The sequence below is a fragment of the Misgurnus anguillicaudatus genome, unplaced genomic scaffold (assembly GCF_027580225.2).
Source record: "Misgurnus anguillicaudatus unplaced genomic scaffold, ASM2758022v2 HiC_scaffold_26, whole genome shotgun sequence".
Lineage (NCBI taxonomy): Eukaryota > Metazoa > Chordata > Actinopteri > Cypriniformes > Cobitidae > Misgurnus > Misgurnus anguillicaudatus.
In genome coordinates this window covers 2,004,350-2,032,171 of record NW_027395276.1, presented here as the reverse complement: position 1 = coordinate 2,032,171, position 27,822 = coordinate 2,004,350, and the positions used below count along the sequence as shown (strand labels likewise).

The window sequence follows — 27,822 nt, the reverse complement described above, 5'->3', positions numbered from 1 at the left end:
TCGGCTGTGTCTATTACAAGAGATGTGCTTGCAAGGTCTCGACCTCAGGGATTCTCACAGCGCTGCGAGAGCTTGTGCATATTAAAAGAATAAAAGAAAGAAATGAAAACACACTGAAACACACACACACACACACACACACATGTCCCTTGATAGAGACTCGCTCGATTTCTTTGGTCTGAACCATACAAGCATCAAAGCAGAACAAATGTTAGCTAATTATATCCAAAATAATATGAATGCATTCTGTGACCGTGAAAAATTCGCCCTGCTCAGCAGGACAGACACACAGGCGGCTCTTTCTGAGGGCTTAACAGAGTAATGCAAGCTGTGGTTACATGGCAAAGGTTCTTGATCGGTTTATTGAGAGTGTTAAACACGTCTGCCATCTGTCGTGCAGGGCCAAACCACTCCGCTCACCCGCATTTATTGATGCCATACATGATATCGGTCTAGATGTTAGGAGATTAATTTTTGAACAGTTGTACCAATTTAGCACATGCGGGGGAAAAATGGATAAACATGTGAAAAAAATGGATAAACCTGCTACTTATTAATGAATTCAAATCTGGTGATAAACTTGACCAGCTGATATTAAAATTCAATTATGATTTCAATTTCAAAATCATCTTTTTAGTTGGGGCTGCACAAATTTTTTTTGATAACTTGCTAAAAGTGCGATATACTGTATATGCTAGCGATACGATAATGTTTTAAAAAACACTTAAAGGTGACATAGAATGATTGAACGAAGTATTTATCCTTGTTCTGTGATGTGACATGTAGACAAATTTTTTTTTGTTTGGGTCTCTAATGCTTTAGAAGCTTCCTAAAAACCTGTCTCAGATAGCTCTATTAGGGTGGGGGATTTTAAACAAGTGGTTTTGCACCTATTTGGCTCCCCCTACTGGCTTAACTTGCAAACTCATTACTGATTGGCCGACTTTGCTGCCACTCAAAAAATGTAGCCAATTATTTTAAAGTGGAGGGGCAGTTAGATGCCTGTGATGTCATAAGCATCAGTTTTTCAGATTGGGCTGTTTTCTGGCTGACATTTCTAAAAGAGGAATTTCTATGAGACTGAGATGTTTAACATGTTTAGCACTTTTTGTATGTTTGTGAATGTGGGTAGACTACCATTATTCAACAAAGACAAGGTAAAATGTTTTTTCTTTCTCTGTCCCCTTTAAAATTCTAACATAGGAAGAGTTTTGTTACTAAACCAAACGCGATAAATGCCTTTTTAAAATGAGTTAACGTCAAAATCCATGTTGTATCTGGACAGTATTAAAAAGTAAATTTTTTATTTTACGCAAAATCTGATATCCGCCGTGTTATTCTGTCATCTTTTCTCCCTTTTCTCAAAACCACAACAAAAGGGAGTCCTCCTTCTCTGCAGAATGCACTAAATCCATTCACCCAATCACAGCACTTTATTTCACGCATTGTAAACAATAATGGCGGCGCTTTGAATACACACAGAATCCTAGTTTTCCTCATCTATTTTGTTCTTCGTGACCAACAAACAAACAAAAACAAAATAATACTTTTAATGGCATTGATAAACCTGTGGTGGTTTTATGTGGCGGGGAAGAAACGTAAGCCATTACATTCGAATAATTTACATGAGAGACACTCGGGTGAAGGAAAAATGCCGGCTGTTGTTTGTTCTCACACGACAGCATCAAGTTTCTCTCATGCTAACACATTGACTCCAGGGGATCTTATGAAAAACTTTCCATTATTTTACTCGAAGTCAACGAAAATCGAGCAGGACCAAAACATTTTACAGCTGATCGCTGTCAAAAAAGTTCAGCGACGACGTCCCAAAGATGACAGCAGCAATGACAGTGTTCTTAATATGACAAAGTAAGTGTTTTTTTTTATTAATGCTATTAATGTTTATTTTTTAATCAGTGTATACCACTAGTCAACTAAATGAATATAACATGGCAAAGATGAATGCACATTTATATATTGATTCAATAGATTTTTCAAAAGAAAAATTATCATGATTTATTGCATTTTGCAGAAAAAATAATCCGTTTTAAAATCTTTGAAAATCAAATTATGGATTTGAGTTTTTAATGTTATTATAACCTAAATATGCTATGTGAAAGTTTGTAACAGAAAATAGTGGTTGTCATCTCAACACTTTCTTGGTATAGAAAACACGTTTTTACCCAAATTAGTCAAAATGGATTTATTGCGTTTTGGAACCAAACTCTTCATATATTGAATGCACTTTAATAAACTTTCTACACCATTGCTATATGTATAATTGCGATATTTCTGCTATTTCAATATATCTTGCAGCCCAATTTTCATAATAAATAACCTTGTTGTAAGATGTTTCATAATTATATAATTCAGCACTTAACAGAGTCAAATCAGGTGTGTGGATAGCAGTTGAAGTTTATGCTATACAGAACTGATGATGGTGTAGTGACCTGCTACGTTCTCTACAACATGAGAACAGGCCAGCAAATTGGAAATTGAGCTGTGAAAATTGCATTTTTTAATGCGTTTGGGCCTTTGCCTGATATGCATAATTCCTTTAGTGAAACCAGTGTTAAAATGACGCAGACGGACCGCATGCAAATAAATGACGGTATCAGCGATTCATACTTAGTGAGCTCTCCAAGGACCTTTCCACATCAACTGCATGCAAATTACCTTATGAGCCGCAAAATTTCATTGGCGGGCCAACCGGGACGGGGCGGTTCCCCAATAAACACCAGCTTATGAAATTCCAAGGTTTGTTTTGTGGAAATCGTGCATTGAATATTCCATTGCATCTCTCTTCATTTGTATGCAATTATGATAACAGCGCATATATATCGTGTTGTTGATAACCATCATGGAAATAGGAGAAAATCTGAGTGGTAAGGGACTTACTAATGAGGGTTTCTAAAATCTCTGATGTGGTCTGATCCCTAATGGAAAGCAAATTGAAAATCAGTGGTCCCACTGGGCTCTGTGTTAACTTCACGCACACACTGTACGCTCCCATCTCGCCTGACGTCAACAGACCCATCAGGGATGGCGTTAACTCTGGGACAGCAGGATTGACGTGGTAATCTGAGATGCAGATTGCACATTTGGCTACTATTGCTACAGCTTTACATTGGCAAAGATCCTACGCTTTGGAAACTCTGATTGCATGTGGAATATTATGTGCAAAAATTAATTACCATCTATTTGTTGATACGTTTACAGTCAGTAAAACATTTTTATCCAATGTTTTGGACATCAATCAATCTAGTTAATAATATTTATCATTTTTATATTTTAAAATAAACAAAAATCAGTTATTGAGCACGTTTTTTTTCACGTTTTCTTGCACATTTAGTGCCCTTTGAAGCTGCATCAAAACTGTAAACTGTTGAAGTCCACTAAAGTAATGTTTTCCGCAAAAAACCTAAAAAGGTTGTTTTTACTAAACCATTTAGAATATAACCATAACTTTAAGCTTCATTTTCCAGGTTTCAAAATTAATTTAAGATAAAAATTTAAACAGTTAGAGAGGCTGAAGTACATTGCAATGATTTTTAAAAAAAATCTTTTTAAGTCTGAAGAATTTACGTTTCACGTTTGAGGTCAATAGGCCCAAAAATGTGGTTCTTGCAAGAGTTTTTGTAAGACTAGTGCCTTTTCTAAGTGCCAGTCAGCACCAAAATAAAAGTATTTTGTTTACATGCATACACGTTCATTCTTATTATTATTTATACTTATGTTAGCGTATAAAATGCCGTTTCCACACCAGAAAATAAAACGTCACACAAAGATTGTTGGATTTGTTATCTAATTGGCTACACGTTCTGTCTATCAATATTTTCCATGAAGTCATTGGAGGAACAAGCGAGTCAGATGACGTCACAATATTTGACAGTGCCGTTTGGATATTATGTATTATTACACGGCTCTCTGGAATACTTGATTCTGATTGGTCAGTTGAGACATTTGCAGGTTCGTTCTTTTCAAATAATAACCGCTCCAAAGTAATAACGCATAGCCGGTACTACTTGTACAATTTAAATCGCTCCGCGCCAATAAAGATTACTGTTTGGCGCCATCTTGTGACAAACATTGGACACCACAATTAAGAATGGATAATTTTGACATTAATTTTAACATGTACGGAAAAAACAAAACATTTAAACAGTGGATAGAAGAACGAACAACGACAAGACACAGAGAGCTTACTGAGACTGAACTTGACAAAATAGAGCATGACAGCTACAAAGACAACACACAAAAAATACAGAATGGGCATTAAAACTTCTCAAAGACTGGCTAAAAGAGAAAAAAATTGAGACAGACAAGTATGAAGCAGAGGATCTTAATAAGGTATTACGATCATTTTATGCATCTGTGCAAAGTTTCGCGGAAGGATAAAAATGTTAATTTAAAACAAATATGCCAATAAAATGTTCATATTCATGTCCAGTTTTTTTTCTTATGTGGCAAGTAGCCGTGTAATAAGCGGGATAATGTAGAGGCAGCCGGTAGTTATCGGGCAAATCATTATTATAATAATTATAATAATTATTATTTCGCGATAACTACCTGCTGCCTCTACATTATCCCTTATTTATACTCCCGCCTACATTTAAAAAAAAGTTTGAACGCAGGTTTGAACACGAGTGTAATCTCATATGCACGACATAACGTTACGACGTAAATAGTCCTCAGATTGTATATTATATTCTATTACAAGATGTGCATGTGAAATCTGATGTAAACAATGGACAATATATCTATATTTCACCTATTATACGCATTTGTGGACAAAATAGTCATTGGATATATTCTATTAGACAGTTTTCACAAGTTATTCACACATCTGAAACTGGATTTGATTCGCGATTGCTATATCAACACAAAGAATACTACATTTATAATGCTAGAGCATCTGTATCTCAAAACAGAGACCATAAGCTGATGCTAAACCCGTAGAGCTTTTAAACGATGTATATTAATGTTAATATTAATGTTTGTAGACAGTAGGCTATATAGATATTGTTAGCAGCATTAAAAAAAACTGATGTCATCCCGCCCCCCAGCTAGTGCGCGTCGAGAGGTTAAAATGAAAATATCCATATAACCATATTAACAACAGCCAAATTTTAATGTACAACGAAAGACAGACGAAAACCTGGCATACTGTAATGTCTGAAAAACAACCATACCCTAAGAATAAAATGTGTCATTTCAAAAAATGTCAATTTTTTCCCAGAGTTCCCTGCAGCGTGACATGCTAATTGAAGGTGGGCAGCTGTTATTTGAGTTTGTATTAGATTTGCTGTAATGTATCACGGCAGGCGGTTATGGTTTCTCTGGATCCGTGATCTACGAATGTCGTCGATAAACCTCAGTGGAATTCTGTACATCAACTACTACTCTCGCTTCTTCCACTTCATTTCATTCCTCTCCGATTCCCAGTTTTTCTCCTTTGGAAGTTCCCGCTGCGCCGGTGAAGTATTCTCGTGTATCTGTTTCCTCTAATTCAGAAGCTTTATCACTGGAACACACCAGCAGGGACTCATTTTCATCAATAATGCAGCTAAAGTGCCTCGATTTTTCCTGAGCGTACACAAATCACCTATACTGTCGTGTTGCTGTACTCGCCAAGTATGAGTAATAAGCTACTTCAAATCAGTGCGTGTGTGTGTTCTGTGCAGTGACCTATATTTAGGCGAAACCGTGGGGCATGCAATGATTAAATATGTGAAAATTTAGAAAAGTGAACACAGATGTGGGGCGATGTACAGATGAAACATGCTGTGCTGCAGCTGTCAGTTTGGGAAACATTTGACGCGGTACAGTAAACGTGTTCAAGTCAGATCTTCTGCGCTGACTAAACAGCACATTTACATGTATGCATTTGGCAGATGATCTCATCAAAAGTGAATTTGGGGAATATGTTTTATTAATCCAGGTGTTACTCATGATGACCTAAGTGTTGTTAGATTAGTTACATCTTATCAAGTTAATGTAGCTTACAGTATCAAATGTTTTATTTCTGCTTGTCTTCCTCTGCACAATGTGTTTCATTCCTGTTTGTTTGACTTCTCCCTTTGTTTTTGTTTCTCTCATTCATTTAAATTTTTGTTTCTTTCTTTCAATTTTTTATTTCTGTCTTTTGTTGTTGTATTGCCTTTTCTCCCTCATTTATTCATTCATTCACTCACTCGTTTTCTTTCTATTTTTCATTTGTTCTTTCTTTTGTTGTTTTGGCTTTTATTAATATTTCACTTCTTTTTTTCCTTTCTTTCTATGTATCTACCAGTCCTTTCTCTCTCTTTTTTGTTATCTATTCATTTATTTTCTTTCTTTCTTTCTTTCTTTGTATCTTATTGTTATTCATCCATCCTCCTTTATTTTTTTCATTTTTTGTTGTTTCTGCCTGTCTTGCTCATTCATTCATTCTCTTTCTTTTTAATTTGCTTGTTTCTCATTCATTTATTCATTAATTCATCCATACATAAATCCATCAATCCATTCATTCTGTTTCTTAGTTTTTTCCTTTCTATTTTTCTCTTTATTTGTTTCTGTCTTATCCATCCATCTTCTTTTTTGTTGTTTCTCTCTGTCTCCCTCTTTCATTCATTCATTCATTAATTTATTTATTAATTCATTCTCTTTCTTTCTTTTTATGTTATCGTTTCTCATTCATTCATTCATTCATCCATCCATTTATTCAGTTTCTTTATTTTTTCCTTTCTATTTCTCTCTCTCTTTGTTTCAGTCTTCCTCATCCATGCATCCTCTTTTTTACTTGCTGTTTCTCTCTCTCTTGCTCATTCGTTCATTCATTCATTCATTCATTATCTTTCTATTTTATTGTTTCTCATTCATTCATCCATCCATCCACAAATCCACCCATTCCTCCACCCATCCATTTATTCAGTTTCTTTATTTTTCCTTTCCTTTTATTCATTCATTCATCCATACAGTTTCTGTCTTCCTCATCCATCCTCTTTTTTTCTCTCTTCATTCATTCATTCTGTCATTTATTTCTTTATTTATTCATTCTCTTTCTACTTTATTGTTTCTCATTTATTCATTCATTCATTCATTCATTCATCATTCATTCATTCATTCATTCATTCATTCATTGATTCATTCTCTTTCTTTCTTTTTATGTTATTGTTTCTCATTCATTCATTCATTCATTCATTCATCCATCCATTTATTCAGTTTCTTTATTTTTTCCTTTCTATTTCTCTCTCTCTTTGTTTCAGTCTTCTTCATCCATCCATCCTTATTTTTTACTTGCTGTTTCTCTCTCTCTTGCTCATTCGTTCATTCATTCATTCATTATCTTTCTATTTTATTGTTTCTCATTCATCCATCCATCCACAAATCCACCCATTCATCCACCCATCCATTTATTCAGTTTCTTTATTTTTCCTTTCCTTTTATTCATTCATTCATCCATCCAGTTTCTGTCTTCCTTATCCATCCATCCTCTTTTTTTGTTTCTCTCTGTCTCCCTCATTCATTCATTCTGTCATTTATTTATTTATTTATTCATTCTCTTTCTACTTTATTGTTTCTCATTCATTAATTCATTCATTCATTCATTCATTCATTCATTCATTCATTCATTCATTCTCTTTCTTTCTTTTTATGTTATTGTTTCTCATTCATTCATTCATTCATTCATCCATCCATTTATTCAGTTTCTTTATTTTTTCCTTTCTATTTCTCTCTCTCTTTGTTTCAGTCTTCCTCATCCATCCATCCATCCTCTTTTTTACTTGCTGTTTTGTCTCTCTCTTGCTCATTCGTTCATTCATTATCTTTCTATGTTATTGTTTCTCATTCATTTATCCATCCACAAATCCACCCATTCCTCCACCCATCCATTTATTCAGTTTCTTTATTTTTCCTTTCCTTTTATTCATTCATTCATCCATCCAGTTTCTGTCTTCCTCATCCATCCATCCTCTTTTTTTGTTTCTCTCTGTCTCCCTCATTCATTAATTCGGTCATTTATTTATTTATTTATCCATTCTCTTTCTACTTTATTGTTTCTCATTCGTTCGTTCGTTCGTTCGTCCGTCCATACGTACGTCCGTCCGTCCGTCCATCCATCCATCCATCCATCCATCCATTTATTTATTCAGTTTCTCATTCTTTATTTTTTTTCTTTCTATTTTTCTCTTTCTTTGTTTCTGTTTTCTCATCCATTCATCCTCTTTTTTCTTATTATTTCTCTCTTTCTCGCTCATTCATTCATTTTCTTTCTTTCTTTCTATTTTATGGTTTCATTCATCCATCCATCCATTTATTCAGTTTCTTTATTTTTTCCTTTCTATTTTTCCTTGTTTCTGTCTTTCTCATCCATCCATCCATCCATCCATCCATCCATCAATCCATCCATCCATCCTCTTTATTCTTGTTGTTTCTCTCTGTTTTGCTTATTTATTCTTTCATTAATTTATTAATTCATTAATTCATTCATCCATCCATCCAGTTTCTTGATTTTTTCCTTTCTATTTTTCTCATCCTTTCATCCTATTTTTTCTTATTTCTCTCTTCCTCGCTCGCTCATTCATTCATTCTCTTTCTTTCTTTCTTTCTATTTTTTAGTTACTCATTCAATCAATCATTATTCATCCATCCATCAATAAATCCATCCATCTATCAATTCTGGTTTTTTTTTCTATTTTCTCTTTCATTGCTTTGTCTTTCTCGTCCATCCATCCATCCATCCATCCATCCACTTATGTCTTTTTGCTCATTCATTAATTTATTTCAGCCTTTTCAGTATCTTTTTGTTTCTCATTCATTAATTTATTCATCCATTTGTCCATTTATTCATCCACAAAACCATCCATTTATTCTCTTTCTTTATTTTTTTTCTTTCCATTTTTCTATTTTATTGTTTCTCATTCATTCCATCCATACACAAATCCACCCATTACTCCATCCATTTATTCAGTTTCTTTATTTCTTTCCTTTCCTTTTTCCTTCCATACATTCATTCATTCATCCATCCAGTTTCTTTTTTTTCCTTTCTATTTTTCTCTTTCTTTTTTTTATCCATTCATCCTCTTTTTTCTTATTATTGCTCTCTTTCTCGCTCATTCAATCAATCTCTTTCTTTCTATTTTATGGTTTCATTCATCCATTCATCCATTTATTCATTTTCTTTATTTTTTCCTTTCTATTTTTTCTTTTCTTTGTTTCTGTCTTTCTCATCCATCCATTCTCTTTTTTTCTTGTTGTTTCTCTCTGTCTTGCTCATTCATTCATTCATTCATTCATTCATTCATTCATTCATTCATTCATTCATTCATTCATTCATTCATTCATTCATTCATTCGTCCATTCATTCGTCCATTCATTCATCCATCCATCCATCTTCTTGATTATTTCCTTTCTATTTTTCTCTTTCTTTGTTTCTGTTTTCTCATCCATTCATCCTATTTTTTATTATTTCTCTCTTTTTCACTCGCTCGCTCACTCATTCATCCATTCTCTTTCCTTCTTTCTTTCTTTCTTTCTTTCTTTCTTTCTTTCTTTCTTTCTTTCTTTCTTTCTATTTTAAAGATACTCATTCAATCATTATTCTTTCATCCATCCATCCATCCATCCATCCATCAATTCTGTTTTTATCCTTTTTTTCTATTTTCTCTTTCGTTGCTTTGTCTTTCTCATCCATCCATCCATTTTCTTTCTTTTTGCTCATTTATTTCAGCCTTTTCAGTATTTTTTGTTTCTAATTCATTAATTTATCCATCCATTTGTTTATTTATTCAACCACAAATCCATCCATTTATTCTCTTTCTTTATTTTTTCTTTCCATTTTTTACTTTCATTGTTTTCATCCATCCTCTCTTTCTTTCCATTTTCCTTTCCATTCGTTCTCCATTAATTCATTTTCAAGTGATGATTCAGTACAAAGCTGAATTGTTAAATAACCTTAACCCTACAGATTCAAATAAAAGCCTCACAAGTGTATCATCCAACATCACGCTATCACGAGAAGCAAATACAGTACAGTTGTCCGCCCCAGTTTGTGTGGTTTGTAAAAGTAAAGTGATCTGTCGTGGCATTTCCGTAGCAGTATAAAGGTTACATAAGCGTCTAGACATCAATGACAGTTCAAAGGATTCATTGCAGCAAAAAGTTAATTAGCTACTGATTCCTCCCCCCATATTCTCATCAGCTTCTCTTCACCTGTGTCTTTCATCTCTGCCGCTTCCCGAGCACACGGCCCTGTTCCAATACCACACGGGATTGTGGCTCCCGCTTCCCTGTGACACACTTACAACTGAAGTGTTTTCTAGCCAAGAGATCTGAGACACGGGTGAGCTAAACCTCTGAGCTATTTCAGCATTTGATTTGATATTTCATGCGTTATGTAAGGCGATGAAGAAGAGGCTGTATCACGCAAAGCAGAAAGAATTTCTCATATGAGCAAGTTGGATCAGATTAAATAAAGTTTTACACTGAAAGTAATTAATTATGTTATTGACGAAGGTGTCAAATATTGCAAACACTACTCAGTGTCTTTAAAACGTGTTTTAATATAAAAAAATCGAAGATCTGAATATGACTAAAACATATTTTGGCAGTGTATTTAAACCGTACATTTTATCAGCGCGTGTTCCCTGGGAATCAAATTCATGTGTGCTACAGAAACATTTCAGAAGAAACATCAAAGACAAAGTGCATACTTTGCTCCATACTAAAATACAACAAAGAACTCTCTCCAGTCTCCAGAAGAAACATGTTATTGGTGAAAGACATGTCAGAAAAGGTCACTGAAAAATGACCCTGAAAACATCTGTACAACCATCTGGTCAACCCCTAACCTCTTGAAAGACATCAGCTGCTCTGGGCACACACAGCAGCTTTATAGGAGCTGTCCAGGGTCCTGAACACAAAATAGGCGTCTCTGTTAATGCCTGCATGGACCAGGCGCTGACCATGGTGCTGAAAATGATATAGACGGTTTCAGAAGTAACAAAAAACAGCTTTCGTGGAACAAACGTAATTTATTTTATTTTAGAAATAGTCATTTTAGAGTAGTTTAATTCTGAAGCAAAATATATAAAGAGCAGGTTACCTTAGTTCAAATCATAGCTAAAGTGTATCAAAAACTACACTGAGCTAACGTTGCTGTGTAAAATGTGTACTATATAATGTATGCAATGTTTATTACAGATCGGCTGCCAAACCTCCCTTTATATATCCATGATCGCCGTCTCCCCTTGTCTTTAGAAAAACCAAAACATTTGTTATTTTCGACGAGGTATTCGTTCCAGAGTTTAGTTTAGCCACTAGTCAGAGCATTAAATGGGAGTTAAGTACCGTCTACACGCGTAACCGCGACAACGGCGTGCGTCTGATGAAAGCGTATAAGCTGAGTCTCGTTTCAGAAGGCTGCATCCTTCGGAGGTTGCATCCTCTTAAAGATGCGGTATACGGAGGGTCCTCAGCCTAAACGAGACGTCCTTCAAAGGACATACGGGGATAAAGGAAACAGGAAATATGTTTCCATATGTGTAATGATGCACCGTGAGGCTGAGGATCCATTTGCAGTCTTTATTGTCTCTCAATGTAAAACAGAACAGGTTAAACACCAACAGTATAATGCAAGGGACAGGCAAACTCGTAGTCGTTAAACAGGCAGGAAATCAAGGCAGGCAGCAAACACTCGTAATAATGGGTAAACAGATCAAAGTCACAAACCAGAATATAAACAGACAGGATAAACGCTCAGAAATGACAGCCGTGGCAAATCAAGACTTCGCACTGAATGAAAGTCCTAGTGGAGTTTAAGTAGGGTTCATAATGAGGTACAGGTGGAGTGTAATCAGTCCCGGTATGTGGAATCATGGGAAATGAAGTCCGAAATGAGCATTAAAACTCAGGGGATGGTTCCCTCTGGTGGCGATCGGAGGACGAGGCGGGCGCCTCGTTCATCACAGAGCCCCCCCCCCTGCGAGCGGCTCCCGAAGCGAGGATGCGTGCAACGCCGAGGTCTTCCACGAGGTCGAGGAGCTGGCTTGTCTGGATGATTCCGATGGAACTCGTCGGTGAGTGAAGGGTCAAGGATGTCCCTCGCCCTTACCCAAGAGCGTTCCTCTGGACCATACCCCTCCCAGTCGACCAGATACTCTAGGTAGCCCCCTCGGCGTCTGGAATCGAGGATGTCATGGACCTGGTACGCCTCCTCGCCGCCGACCAGCAGGGGCGGTGGACCCGATGGACCGGCAGCCTCATCCTGATCTCCTCTCGGACCACCAGCGGGTTTTAAAAGAGAAACATGAAAAGTGGGAGAGATTCGGTAAGTAGAAGGTAAATCCAATCGATATGAAACAGGGTTTATTTGTCTAATAATTTTGAATGGACCCACATACCTGGGACTGAGTTTCTTGCAGGGTAGACGGAGGCGGATATCACGGGTGGACAACCAGACCCACTGGCCAGGTTGATAGTCAGGATGAGCTCTGCGGCGTCGATCAGCTTGAAGTTTTTGCTTGCGTATAGCTCTCTGTAAATGATGATAAGCTTCGTTCCACGTCTCCTCACATCTCTGAACCCAGTCATTAACAGCAGGCAGATCTGAGGGATTTCCTGACCATGGAAAGAGTGGAGGTTGATAGCCAAGGATACACATGAAAGGGGAGATACCTGTAGCTGGTTTGACGAGTGAGTTCTGAGCATATTCCGCCCACATGAGGTACCGACTCCAGTCTGCTTGATTTTGATGACAGTATGAACGGAGGAAGCGAGTGATCTCCTGATTCAGCCTTTCTGTCTGACCATTGGCTTGTGGATGGTAGCCGGAAGTTAAACTGATATTGATGTTAAGTTGTTTGAAGAATGCTGACCAGACTCTGGATGTGAATTGAGGACCTCGATCTGAAACAATGTCTTCGGGTAGACCATAAAATCTAAAGACTTGGTTACATAAGGTTTCGGCTGTTTCAAACGCAGTGGGGAGTTTGGGAAGTGGTATCAAACGGCATGCTTTAGAGAAACGATCAACGACAGTGAGAATTACAGTGTTATTGTTGGATTTGGGTAGATCGGTGATGAAATCAATGGCTATGTGAGACCAGGGTCTTTGTGGAATAGGAAGGGGTTGTAAGAGTCCTGCTGGAGCTTGATGGGAGGATTTGGAAATGTTGCAAATGTTACAGTTCTTGACAAATTCACAGACGTCGTGACTTAATGTAGGCCACCAGAATGTTTCTTGTGTGAGATGAATGGTACCTGTGATGCCAGGATGACCGGTGCTGGGTGAAGAGTGAATCTGTTCAATAAGGGTTGGTCGGAGACCCTCTGGGACATACGTTTTTGTTGGTGGACAATCGTCCGGAGGTGGAGAAAGAGCATTGGCTTGATTGATTTCGGTGATGATATCCCACTGAATTGGAGCAATGATATGAGTTTCAGGAATGATAGATTCTGTGGCGGTTGGTTCACTGGGTTCTGGATAGAGACGAGATAGGGCATCTGCCTTGGTATTTTTGGAGCCAGGTCTGTAAGTGACGGTAAATTGGAAACGTGTAAAGAACATAGCCCACCTGGCCTGTCGGGTGTTCATACGTTTGGCGGAGCGCAGATATTCTAGGTTCTTGTGGTCTGTGAGTACTGTAAAAGGATGTTGTGCGCCCTCCAACCAATGTCGCCATTCTTCGAAAGCTGCTTTCATGGCCAATAACTCTCGATCCCCTACATCATAGTTTCGTTCTGTTGGAGACAATTTGCGTGAGAAGTAAGCACATGGAAACATTTTATTACTTGGACCTTGACGTTGAGACAGAACGGCTCCGATTCCTGTGTTGGATGCGTCAACTTCTACCGTAAAAGGTTGAGTGGGATCAGGATGGTGGAGTATAGGTGCTGTAGTGAAGGATTCTTTGAGTCGTTGAAAGGCCATTAACGCTGTGGGGGACCAGGATAAGCGGGTAGAACCTTTCTTCGTCATGGAGGTTAAAGGTGCGGCAATGGTACTGTAGTCTCTGATGAATCGTCGATAAAAGTTGGCAAAGCCAAGAAAACGTTGAAGCTCCTTAATGGTTTTGGGTTGAGGCCAGGTGAGAACGGCGCGTACCTTGGTGTCATCCATAGCTACTCCCTCTGCAGAGATGATGTATCCTAAAAAGGAAGTAGATGTTTGGTGGAACTCACATTTCTCAGCTTTGGCATAGAGTTGATATTGGATCAGACGTTTTAAGACTGCCCTCACATGCTGAATGTGTTCTTCAAGGGTTTCTGAATGAATGAGAATGTCGTCGATATACACAATGACCCAGCGATCCAGCATATCCCGGAAAACATCGTTTATGAAGGATTGAAACACTGACGGACTGTTAGATAGCCCGAAGGGCATCACCAAATATTCATAGTGTCCAGACTGTGTAGAGAAAGCCGTCTTCCACTCATCGCCCTCCTTGATGCGAATGAGATTGTAAGCGTTTCGAAGATCCAATTTGGTGAAGTATCTCGCCTTTCTGAGTTGCTCCAGGGCTGATGGTACAAGAGGTAAAGGATAGCGAAACTTAACTGTAATTTCGTTCAAAGCCCGGTAATCAATGCACGGACGTAGTCCACCGTCCTTCTTCTTCACAAAAAAGAAGCCAGAGGAAGCAGGTGAAACAGAGTGTCGAATAAATCCCTTCTCCAGCTCCTCCTCGATGTATTTTTTCATAGCTTCGGATTCTGGTTGTGATAAGGGGAAAATTCGACCCTTGGGTGGCGTGGTGTTGGGCAGAAGTTCAATGGAGCAGTCATTTGGACGATGTGGTGGTAAACTGGTAGCTTTAGCTTTGCTGAATGCTTCAGATAAATCATGATAAACTTCAGGGAGACCAGGTATTTCAGAAGGCTGTGGAGACGTTATGGTGGAAAATACTTGGAGTGGTACCTCAGTGGGTTGACAGTGTAGAGAGCAGGAACTATCCCAGTGAACAATCTGGTGATCCTTCCAGGAGATTACCGGATTGTGAAGCTGTAGCCAGGGCAGACCCAGAATGAGAGAGTGATGTGGAGAGGAGATAATATGGAATCGTATTACTTCTTGGTGATCTGAACCTATCTGTAAACTGATATCGTCTGTGGTGAACTGAACTCTCCCCTCTCCTAAGGGGCGACCGTCTATCGCCTCCACTGCCAAGTGAGAGAGACATTCAGTTAATGGAACATCATGCAATTTAGCGAACTTTTCAGACATGAAATTTCCTGCTGCACCTGAGTCAATGAGTGCCAGGGTCTCAATCGTTCTCCCCTGTATCATTAATTGAACATGGATTTGCACAGTATTTTGAGAACGTGAAGTGAAAATATTGGAACTCACCAACGTATTACGTTTGTTGGGTGGTCGGGTGGGGCAGGTGGATAGCAGATGTCCAGGTTTACCACAGTACAGGCAGAGTTGGTTGTGAATACGGCGCTCTCTCTCTTCAGGAGTAAGATGTGTATACCCAAGTTGCATAGGTTCCGTAGATTCTGTCGGTTGGGGCTGTACTGGTGAACGACGGGTTCTGATTAAATTATCAATCTGAATGGACAGGTCAATGAATGCGGATAAATCTCTCCCCTCATCACGGCAAGCCAGCTCTGATTGTAACTCACGGTTAAGTCCCTTGCGATAAATCAACTTCAGAGGTTTCTCCTCCCAGCCTGCTTGAGCAGCGAGAGTGCGGAAAGCTAATGCGTAGTCTGCAGCAGAACGATTTCCTTGAGAAATTTGTAGTAAACGCTCCTCTGCGCTCTCTCCTCCAACGCTGTGTTCGAATACACTGCGAAACTGAGCAAGGAAATGGTTAAATGAGGGAAACATTGATCCATCTTCCTTCCAAACAGCGGTAGCCCAATCCAACGCCTTACCGGTGAGTAAGGAGCAAACAAAAGCAATTCTACTGTCATCAGTGGGATAGAGTGATTGTTGTTGTGTGACAAAGAGAGAGCATTGCATCAGAAAACCCTTACATTTTCCGGGATCGCCATTAAACTTGTCCGGGAGAGCTAGGCGAGGGTTAGCATTCATAGTGGTTGTAGTGAGAGGGGGCGGAGCTGGAGTAGCAGCGGTAGGATTAGCTGTGAGAGAAATACCTCTTAAACTCTGCAAAGCAGTGACTAATTCCTCCGTGATGTTGGTAAGGCGTGCCAGTTGTTGTTGGTGGCCTGCTAACTGTTGTGCTTGAGCAGAGAGTTCCATGGTAAGCTGAGAGACAGACGCTGGATCACTGTTTGGCGAAGTCTTCTGTAATGATGCACCGTGAGGCTGAGGATCCATTTGCAGTCTTTATTGTCTCTCAATGTAAAACAGAACAGGTTAAACACCAACAGTATAATGCAAGGGACAGGCAAACTCGTAGTCGTTAAACAGGCAGGAAATCAAGGCAGGCAGCAAACACTCGTAATAATGGGTAAACAGATCAAAGTCACAAACCAGAATATAAACAGACAGGATAAACGCTCAGAAATGACAGCCGTGGCAAATCAAGACTTCGCACTGAATGAAAGTCCTAGTGGAGTTTAAGTAGGGTTCATAATGAGGTACAGGTGGAGTGTAATCAGTCCCGGTATGTGGAATCATGGGAAATGAAGTCCGAAATGAGCATTAAAACTCAGGGGATGGTTCCCTCTGGTGGCGATCGGAGGACGAGGCGGGCGCCTCGTTCATCACAATATGTTGCTATGCCAAAATGTTAACAGCATTGTTGCGCCCTCTCAGTTAAATAAAGGGAAATAATTTGGAGTAATTTGAAAATAAAATGTGTTATGTTGTTTTAATATGTGCAATGTTTGAGCTGCATATAGCCAATATTTGTTAGAGATCTTGCAGAGATATTAAGAAGAATAAAGTTGACCTGTTTTTACCAAAGATTTGAGGTGTAGGGTAATGAGACAATAATTATATGTGTATTATATAATTCGTTATACATAAATTCTCTATACTGTACATGATATATATTATTTTATTATTATAGTTGATCCAACTGTCTGTAAAAGTGCTAGAAATGACATGTTATTACTATAATTTAAATGGGTGTTTATTATTTTTTATTATTTTAAGACAAACTCGGATTACTTCATTAAAAGTTTAAAAAGTTTTTAATAGTTTTATATTACTTGATATAAAAATATGCATTATTTATGTGTATAAGGTCATTAAAATTTACCAATTCCATTCAATTTCAATTCAATATTATTTATATAACGCTTTTCACAATTGGTAATTGTTGCAAAGCAGCTTTACATTAATAGAAGCAGGAAAAACACAGAAAAATCGACAGACAATATAAGTAGAAAAATTCAGCGGCTATGAATAAACTTTACAAGCGAGCGTATTAATAATGTAACGCATAGAAGAGGGTGCTAAGTTAAGCCAATGTTGCCCTAGAAGAAAAACCTCCCGACTTTTTTTAGCCTCGGAGGAACAAAAAGTCCTAGTAGGGGAAAAACCCTTGGGTAAAAAAACAAGTAATCTACTAAGATAAAACCATTTGAAAACTTAAAACTACTTTTACATTTAAACACCACATCTTCGCTAGTATGAATAGCTGCCAGTATGTAGAATGACGTTGAGGACTTGTGGGTTACGCAATACGCAAGGACTTTTGGGTTATTTGCAGCAGCGAAGGGAACATCTCATGCATCCTCTAAATTCTTGTGAAAGAAGGTAGCATTCGGACTTTCCTACTTGTTTATCCTCCTGACGTATGCAACCTTTGAATGTGACCTCTGGAGGATGCAGCCTACTGAAACAAGACACAGCTATATTGTTTTATTATTGTGGGACCTTTTAAATCGATCTGGGGTTGGTTTCCCGAAAGCATCGTTAGACAACTACTGTCCTAAGTTTTATCGTTACTGACAAAGTTCAACGATTTGGTGTTTCCCGAAACCATATTTCAAACAAACGTTTGAAGCATCATTCCTTGTTATTATAATGTGGAGACTTACGTTGATCATGCTTTTGAACAAAATAAGCAAAAAACATGTAGTACATTCTATATCCATCATTCTAAATATATAAAAAATTTATTTTACGTATTTAAGTTTGTAAACTGAATTAAAGCGCTGCATTTGAAAACTGCGCATGTGCATAGTCATATGAGCTTTAAAGGAATATTCCATTTTCTTAAAAGAAAAATCCAGATAATTTACTCACCACCATGTCATCCAAAATGTTGATGTCTTTCTTTGTTCAGTCGAGAAGAAATTATGTTTTTTGAGGAAAACATTCCAGGATTTTTCTCATTTGAATGGACTTTAATAGAGCCCATCATTTAATACTTAACTCAACACTTAACAGTTTTTTTCAACGGAGTTTTAAAGGACTATAAACGATCCCAAACGAGGCATAAGGGTCTTATCTAGCGAAACGATTGTCATTTTTGACAAGAAAAATTAAAAATATCCACTTTTAAACCACAACTTCTCGTCTGAAACCGGTAGTGATGCGATAGCGTGACCCCACGCAATACGTCATGACGTCAAGAGGTCACAGAGTACGAACGCAAAACTACGCCCCAGTGTTTACATGTGTTGAGAAAGAGGACTGTTCCTACGTTGTTGTATGTCAGCTGATACTAATTTATGTCTTTGTTTAAAATGATCCTCAAATGTGCGTTTTATATATGTAACACGTGACCTCCCTACGTCACTACGCATTTACGTTAGGTCGCGCTGGACCGGACCTTGACAAAAAGTTGTGGTTTAAAAGTATATATTTTTTATTTTTCTTGTCAAAAATGACAATCGTTTCGCTTGATAAGACCCTCATGCCTCGTTTGGGATCGTTTATAGTCCTTTGAAACTCCGTTGAAAAAAACTGTTAAGTGTTCAGTTAAGTATAAAATGTTGGGCTCTATTAAAGTCCATTAAAATGAGAAAAATCCTGGAATGTTCTCCTCAAAAAACATAATTTCTTCTCGACTGAACAAAGAAAGACATAAACATTTTGGATGACATAATGGTGAGTAAATTATCTGGATTTTTCTTTTAAGAAAATGGAATATTCCTTTAATAGAGGAGTGACGTATAGGGAACTTGCGCATAAATTAAATATCTTGAAAATAAACAACAGATAACTAAATCACGATAACAAAATCAGTCTTCCGATGCAATATATGTTATTTACAGCAATAATCTGACATTAAATTGATTTGCACAGATTAATTAGTACTTCACCTCCCACGTGACATCATCAACTATGTTGTCATCAACATTCTTGTCAAGGTAGTTCGTTTTCCAACTAAGCATCGTACTATGTTGGTTCAGCAGCAAGTTACGTCATTGTTCGAGAAACGCACCCCTGGAACTGGGAAGCAAATCACAAAATTCACTTGACTTCATATGTGTTGACCTGCCGAAAACCTGTGCCCTCCCGAGAAGCCCTTGTAAGATTAACATGTCATATTCACTATTTAATACAAATCTATTGCTTGTGATTCCTGCAGAGTAATTACATAATACATGTGAGTAGTATTTGGATGTATAAGCTGCATTAAATGCATGTGAACTGTATTAACTGTGAAAATATAAGCAAGACACAAGACCACTGCAGTGCTGCTTTCAAGCCCTTCAACAAATATCAAAACATTTTGCTCGGTTGAATTCTTTGTTCACTCAGAACAAGAAAGAGAGAAAGGGAAGGAGAAGGAATGGGATAGAAAGAGGGAGAGGAAAGGAAAAAGAGAGAAGTAGGGGAGATGGATGAAGCTATAAGCCGATTAAAAGCTGTAAATAGGCTTAAACATTGACACAACTAAGGGCCCAAACAAATATGGCTCTTTTTTCTCTGCGCGGACCGAAAATCCTAAGCGCACAAACCATTTGCTCATCTTTGCTCGTAAAGCCCCTTTTTCTTTGAACAGATAAACAGACTTTGTTTTCTCCCTTGGTTATGTTTTTCTATTATGCTAAGTAGTTGTCCTACAAACAGAAGCATCTTGCAGGTGGAGTGGAAGTTTACACCTTCATCACATTCCCTGCGTTTTGTTTGCTCAGTGTGCATTCTGCTGGGAATATCTTTAAAGCAAAGCCTTTCATCTTTGTTTGTTTTTAAAAGCGATGACACTGGATGTTTTTATTTAAGACAACTGCAGCGCAGGGAGTGTGTATGTGTTTATGTGTGTGCGTGTTGCAGAGGAATAAAGCACTACAGCATTTAACCCACGTCAACAAGAAATATAAAAAATATCTACTTTTAAACCACAACTTTTCATCTCGCACTAGCCGTGTGAAGGATCCTACCTTAGATCCTCACGTGCAGAATGTTTTTATTATTGTGTTTTTTTTTATGTTTTATCATTTATTTACATAATCATCATAATCATTTTATAATCATTAGTTTTTATCCATTTAATTATTGTATTTGATTATTTAATATCATTTTATCATTATCAATTTCATTATTATCATTTTTATTATTACATTATTGTTTTTATCCATTATTATTCATTTATTCATTCATTATTATATTTCTGTTTTTATTATATTATTCATTAATTCATTGTATTTCTATATTTTATATGTCTCTTGGTGGTTCAGTTTCACATTTGAAAGTTTCATGGAGCTGTTCTGTCTGAGTTGTAAACAAGATAGATAAAGAGAATGTTTATGGAAGCTCAAGGTCTAAGGGATGATGCAGCTGAGCAATTTTGGATATATATCTGTGCATGCTGTATTCCTGGGTAGACGAGGTTTGAACATTGAGGCATATGCAACTGAAACTAACTGTCCATCAATAAAACTCTGTTCTATTTTATCATCTAAAACCTCCGTCTCACGACTCTGTTTACGCCTCTGTTTATGCTCTCCTCTAGCAACGATTGATCAGTTCTGTATCTGACAGATGCTTTAACAAAGTAAACTTATATTTTCTGACGTGATCTGGTGTCCGGGGCTGGATCGTTTTTTATTTTGTCTGTGGTGTGGAGACCAGATCTAACAGTTTTGGCGTAGTCGGCAGGATAGAATAACAAGTTTTGTTGTCTCTATCCGAACGAGGAGTCGGGATTTTCTCTCGCACATCCAGATGTAAATGTTTCCAGACCACTGGCTTCTGACTCCAAGCCGCGAGTGAAGACGGAGGGTTAACCTCGGCTGGTCCGGTGTCCTCTCTCCTGACTCATCCACTTAAGCAAAAGCAAGAGTGAGTGTGTTCTGTTCTGACATTTTGGAAAATTCAGTACGTACTGTGTTTGGTAGCTTGTCTACTGGTCAGATTATATTACTTTGATAATGAAGCAGTCAGAGACTGAAATCAAGCTAGATGATATAATTAAAAAGCTAAAACAACAGCTGAAAGAGTGCTTTAAGATCAAACTAGCAGAAAAAGAAAAATTCAGTTGCTAAATATAACATCAAATATAATATAACATCAAAAGTATGTTGGGCGGTCTTTAGGTTACAAAGACAAAAGTAAAGACATATTAAAGACGTATCTAAAGAGTTAAAAAACATGTGTAAAATTCAAAAAATGAGAACCCGAGAATCGAAGCGTATCCCTTGGATTTTTGTCACTTTGTCTAAATGTAGAAATTGAAAAGTGACAATGTAAAATCAAGATAAACATAACAGAGATAAAGAAGTTATGGAGGGAATGCTGAAGGGGTTATAAGATAGATAGTCAAAAGTTAAAAGCTCAGTTTGAAAATAAACTAAAGTCTAAAATGGCTTATGTTTAAGTTACAACTCTTTGTTGATCAAAAGCAAATTACGTCGGTTTTACCAGATTTTAAATGCATGCGACACTGGTAGTGACATCGATACAACCAGTTTCAGATTTTGACACAGACAATGATGTTTGTAGAAAGGGTAAATCATGTCCTTCATGAGTTCAGATGAGTATTTTGGTTTTGCTACTTCTATGCTGTGCTTGGCAATGAAGATCTGCCTTTGCAAATGCCAGTTATACCATGATATACATGATATATGCCATTTAATTCTACAATGTTTAAGGAAGTTGCTTTTCGAAATTTGCCATGTATAAACATAACAGTTAAGGGACAGGATTATAAGTTTGTGGTTGAATCTTCCAAATTATTGTTAAGATTACAGCTGCTATCAACTGTCTGATAAAAGGGACTATTTCATTAAGCTCCACAGGAGCGTACACAACCACAGATTATTTTTCTAAAATTTTGTTGGGTAAAATAAAGGGTAAAGTGTTTCAACTCTCATTTTGTTAACTAAATAAAATATGCTCAATAAATTTATGTTCAGATACAAATGGTGTGTGTGAAAGACAGTGTGCTGTTTTTCATAGAGCTGAGGGCTCAAAGTAAGTGTATAAAGGTTAGAGTAAGTGGAGTAAGTTGAGTAAGTTTATGATGGTCAAAGAAAGTAGGGAATGTTAAATCCATGATCAGTTTTAACTGTTTGGAAGCTCTGAAAGAGATTTATTTTTCTTTATTGGTCAGAGATGGGTTCAACATAGTTTCAGTCAATCTGTCATGAGCAGACAGAAAAAGTTTGAAGAAGTTCTTGGTGAAACTTTGAGTAGTGAACATTTAACTGACGATAGAGCTAAAAGAGATGTTTGGATAAACCTTTAGGTTTGGTTTGATGTAGGAAGGTACAACCAGTAAGTAGTTTAGAATGAATTTGCAAGTTGTAAATGAAGGATAAATGAAAGTGTTGAAAATCACTGAACGTTTGTGTGAGCGAAGGAGGGGGTTTGTGAGGCGCTGTATCTGTTCTTCCAGCGATTGCTGAAACAAAAACAAAACAACGATAAGCTTTTCTCTTCTCTCTTTAAAGCTTTGAGAGAGAGTGCTTATGTGTGGCCTACTCTATATGTTAGGGTCCATATTTTAAATACATATTTTATTTTCTCATTGATAAGAAGCAGAGATAACAATCTTTCCATCTGATTTTCTTACAGAAGTTTCTTTAACATCAGAAACGAAACTATTCATGCAACAAGAGAAAGTTTGACATTTCTCAGAGAAACTCTGTGTTATGGCCTAGGCAGCAGCTTTGCTGTGCGGTACGCAGCTGTGAATTCTGTGTACGTCATGATGGCCAATCGAAATAACTTGAGTTTTATTTTGATGTTTCTCTGTGTTAAGTTGTTTTGGTTTAAGTATAATTTAAGTTTAATCACCTGTCGACAATAGGGGAAATGAGATGTGTGAGTGAGTGTCACGTGTCATTTATGTTGCCTAACCCTTTTCCAACAAGCCTATTTTAAACAGGGGTTCGTAACATAAATGGGGACTCATCCATGATGTTTAGATCTTCCTCTCATTTTTCAGTTTGTCCCACATGTAGTCACTGTTGCAATTTAGTAGGTGACGTAATTCAGCCATTACATGGTTTGGATGTGTTGATTAATTTGAATTCAGATTTGCAATTCAGAAATTGAAATGTAATATGGCAGTTATGGATCATGGAGACTCACAGTTGATTATAGAGTAGCTAAGCAAACCAATACATTGATAAGATAAGACCTCTTGTGTCTGACTCATCAACAATTTTAAGCTTGATTAAACCGGAACACAACTGGTTTACAGTGTTTGATATTACTAATGGATTTTGGTCTGTACCTATTGTAAAAGAAATTCCATCATTATTTGCTTTTACAATTAAGGTCAACCTGATATCAGCAGTCTTTGCAAAACATTTAAGACTTTTAAGACATTTAAGACATCAAAGACATTTGAAAGATTTTGATTTAACATCAGTCATCATTCAATATATTGATGATATTTTGATTTGTTCAGAAGACAAACCTGAACATGAGAGAGACGTCAGGCTGTTTGATTTCTTGTACAATAAAGAAGTAACAGTAGTAATCTTTGACCCAAATTCAAAGTGTATCGCAGGGTTAAAGACAAATAACACCTATCACTGTGAGGCAATTAAAAACAAACAAACAAAAAAACATCTATTAACAACTATTCAAGAGCTGAGATCTCTTTCTTTTTTGGGTTTATGTAATTACAGTCGTAATTGGATTGAAGGGTATGCAGAAAAATCACAACCCTTAAACAATTTGTTAAAAGGTAATCCAAAGGCCCAAGACTCAGTTAACTAGACTCCTGAAGCTAACATAGCTTTTGAGGGATTTAAAGAAGCCTTATGCGAAGCACCTGCACTTGGCATGATTAATCACAGAAAGTCTTTTACATTGTATGTAAACGAAACAAAGGGGTTATATGACACCTGTTTTAATACAAGAAGATCGAAATAAGTCTGTACTGTATGGGTATTATTCACAACAACTTGACTTTGTTTTACAAAGCTGGGGCCTTGTTTACGAGCGATTCAAGCAGTGTATTTGGCCTTGCTTGGTCAAAAAGATAATCATTATCTGCCATATTCTGTTTATGCTTTATTATCTTTAGAGAGAGCTGCTCGTATGACATTGAAGAAGGCACACCATCAAATCCAGCTAAATTACTTGGTCTGTCTGAAGCAATTCCAAACAGCCATGATTGTGACTGTATAGATATTATACAAATATTAAGTGTTCTTAGACAATTTGCCACTTAAGAATTCCAATTTGATTATTACAATGATGTGTATCTTTTGTGGACAAAAGGGAAATGAAAGGCAAAATCACAAAAACATGTGAATTGGCTAGTAACAAAACTAACATTTATATTTTTAATATTTTGTTATGCCTGTGGAGCTGTGCATAAATCTCGAGCAGGTTGGCAGCAGAGAGGTTTCCTGAGATGTCCCGGGAACAGGTTGCGGTAAAAGCCCACCTGAAGGGAGTTTCTAGTGAGATTAAAGGGAATACCTTGCTGACCAGGCAGCTAAGGTTGCCAGCCGCATGAACGGCAGAGGAACTCTTACTGCTCAAAAGTGTCATCTATGGTGACAAACAGCTCACAGACATAGCTGAGAAGATGATTTTCAAATTCAATGCTCCAGAAAGGAGAAATGAGAATGATTTGAAAATAGTTGCAAATTGGCAAATGACAATATTTGGGAATTTTAACACCAATTTGTAAATCCAAAAGTCTTTTCCTTATTTGGTCACACAGATACACAGTGTCGGACGCTTAGGCGTTTTTCAAATGTGTTCACATTTTAAGGCAAATTGGTGGGCGAGGGGTTTTAGGAAACAAGCAAAATAAATTGTTTGCGGATGCGTAACTTCTCAAAACACAATTCGGCACCCAAATTCTATCAGTTATAAGCAGAACACCTCAGCGCTGTTTGGTGAATTGCAGAGTAACTTTATAACCTTACCTAAGTGCGAGGGTTGTCAAGATATTACAATTATAACTGATAATTTTCTCGTTTGGTGTAAAGGTTTTCCTCACAAAGAAAGGCTTTGCTGCTTTTATGGCTAATATGCTGGTTCGAAACATCATTCCAGATGAAACGAAACATTATTGATTCTGATCAGGGTAAATGCTTTACTGGTCAGGTATGTCAGGAAGTCTGTAGGCTTTTGGGGATTCAATGGCATAGCTGCCATGAACTTCAGACCTTGCAGAAGTAAACTTACATTTAATATCAGATCCTCTTTTTACATTTTGTATGGCTTTGACTGAAGCAGTACAAAAAAAAGCAAAATCAGGTTCAGGATGCTGTAAAAATTATGGACAACATAATATTGTGCCAGGGCAAATAAAAATTTACAACACTCAGGTCTAAAACCAAGATGGGACGATCCTTATGCGATCCTACTAGGTACCCCTTCAGCAATAAAATAATAAAATTAAACAATAAAACTCACCAGTGAAGTTGCTAGGTAAACCTAGATGCAAAATTAGCTTATACTCCCCAAATCTTAGACAGACGAAATGCTGTGGGATGGAGTAGTGCATGAGAAGAACCTCGTTTTTTTTAGGACGAGGGGGTCACCCTCATGTTGAAGATAGGGGGGTGGGGGGCAAATGTTTAGCTCCTCCAGAACCAGCCTAGTCGTCTGAGGGTGTCTATAGTTTCTATGGGAGTCAAAGCTAGTTATTTCCTAGCAATAGTCAAAACAAGATATTTCCTAACAAATTTGTTTATACAAAGTTGTTTTTTGGCCATGGAGCTCTCTTGTTTTCCTTTCTTTTGTTTTTATGTTTTTGCAGAGATATATGTCGGCGGCCTTCAAGGAAATCGCTGAAAAATAAAGCCTTATCATGTTTACGAGTCTCATTGGTGCCAACCTCCAGCAGACAGCAGTTGGAACTCCGCTGTATTTCGAGATTCTGCCGGAAGGACGGACTGGCGAGACTTCGTGGATTCCGGTTGATTCCATGAACAGAGACATTCTGAGTTTCAAGAATCACAACTGACATGGTTGCAAGTGTTGTCTTCATGACATGACACAGAGTCAGAGATATATTAGATGTGATGTGTGTTTCACATCTGTTCAGAATGATTCATGGATTCACTCTAACTGTATGCACTCAGTATTTGTATTGGCCAATAATTAACATATGTACCGAGGTTTTGTTTTAAAATTAAAGCCATTTGGCTGTTATACAAGATTTATCCAGATTAAAACCAGGTAAATGGGTCATTTTTAATTATGACATTGAAGTGTATGAGCCAAATTAACACGATTATGTTATTTGCTGTGTTGATTTCTATTCTGATTCACGATTCAGATCCATTATTCCATCCATGGTTAGAAATCACTGTAATCTTAATTTGGCAGTAACTCTAGCTCATACATACACTAAGATGCCTAATATTTCCAATTGTGTGGTGTTAATCTTTTCTTCAAAAATCGACATCTGTATGTACGTCCATTACCGCTGTCTGATTTGATCTCCATCATTGAACAAAGTAACATGGGTAACATTTGTAAAATTCTAATTGATTTGATAATCGACATCTCTATTTCATCTTTAAACACTCTGAGTGGTATTTCCACAGTTGATGGTTTACACAGTTGATGGTTTTGGTAGACACCAGTTGATGGTTTTGCTATCAAAGTTGCAACCTTACCAGACAATTTGTTTATCTTACTATGCCCTATTGCTGGGAAGAGATGCTGAAAATGGCTGAAATTGTTAAAGTTGGAAATGGCCATAGCATAGGCATTTAGGGGTGGTAAAGAGTATATTTTCATGGTTTTTTGGGGGATTCTAATTGTACCAAATCACAAGGCGAAGTTGGTGTCAAGTGTATTATTATTGAACCACTGATAATGTTAAATCCTTACAGATGTGTTTTAAGGTTGTCGATTATTCATGGAAAAGCAGTCTGCTGTTCACAAGCAGTGTTTGCCACTACAAAAAGTTATCTTACTCAAGTAATTCCTGGTATTTGCCTACGAACAACAGTACTGAATCAAACCATCTATTTGCTCTAAATGTAAATTGAAGGGGAATTCTTTCTGATATTGAAGGAAACGGGGTAAACATTACAAACTAGAAATGCGTTTCCAGTTTTCCAGATGTGACAAAGCTCTTCTGATAATGACAAATGAAACACTATTTGCTCCTAATGGTACACACTTCGTTTGTGGTAAAAAAGCTTATACATTACTTCCTATGGGCTGAAAGGTAACCTCTTATTTGTACCTTTTATCAGCGATGTGAGAGTAGAGTCAGAGGATTATGCACTTAATCATAAGACATACTTAACGTTTGATTTCTGATACTAAGAAATGGTTAGGAAGACAAATTCCATTCTGAGAAGTAACTGATTTACAAAACGAAGTACAAGCATTGTACGAAGCATTTGAGGTTACAGCGAACGCCAATCTCATTTCTATTGCTAATATTTCGGACGAAGTAAATGCAATTAGAAAAGTTGTTTTGCAAAATCAAATGTCGCTTGACATGCTGTTGGCTTCTCAAGGGGGGCAGATGTAATTGTAATTGCGGCCGAATGTTATGTTGCCTACATTCTGGAAGATTCTGGGAA

At 37.3% G+C, this 27,822-nt stretch overlaps 1 protein-coding gene and 1 long non-coding RNA gene across 3 annotated transcripts in view; one reads left to right on the top strand and one right to left on the bottom strand.

The window, feature by feature from the left end:
- LOC129443156 (CUGBP Elav-like family member 5) overlaps positions 1 to 27,822 on the bottom strand; it is a 264,623-nt gene that overhangs the window by 80,054 nt on the left and 156,747 nt on the right. The window lies entirely within an intron of this gene.
- On the top strand, positions 20,232 to 26,508 carry LOC141362385 (uncharacterized). The gene is made up of 2 exons (XR_012368218.1): positions 20,232 to 21,139; positions 26,034 to 26,508. It is a non-coding gene; the product is annotated as an uncharacterized lncRNA (long non-coding RNA).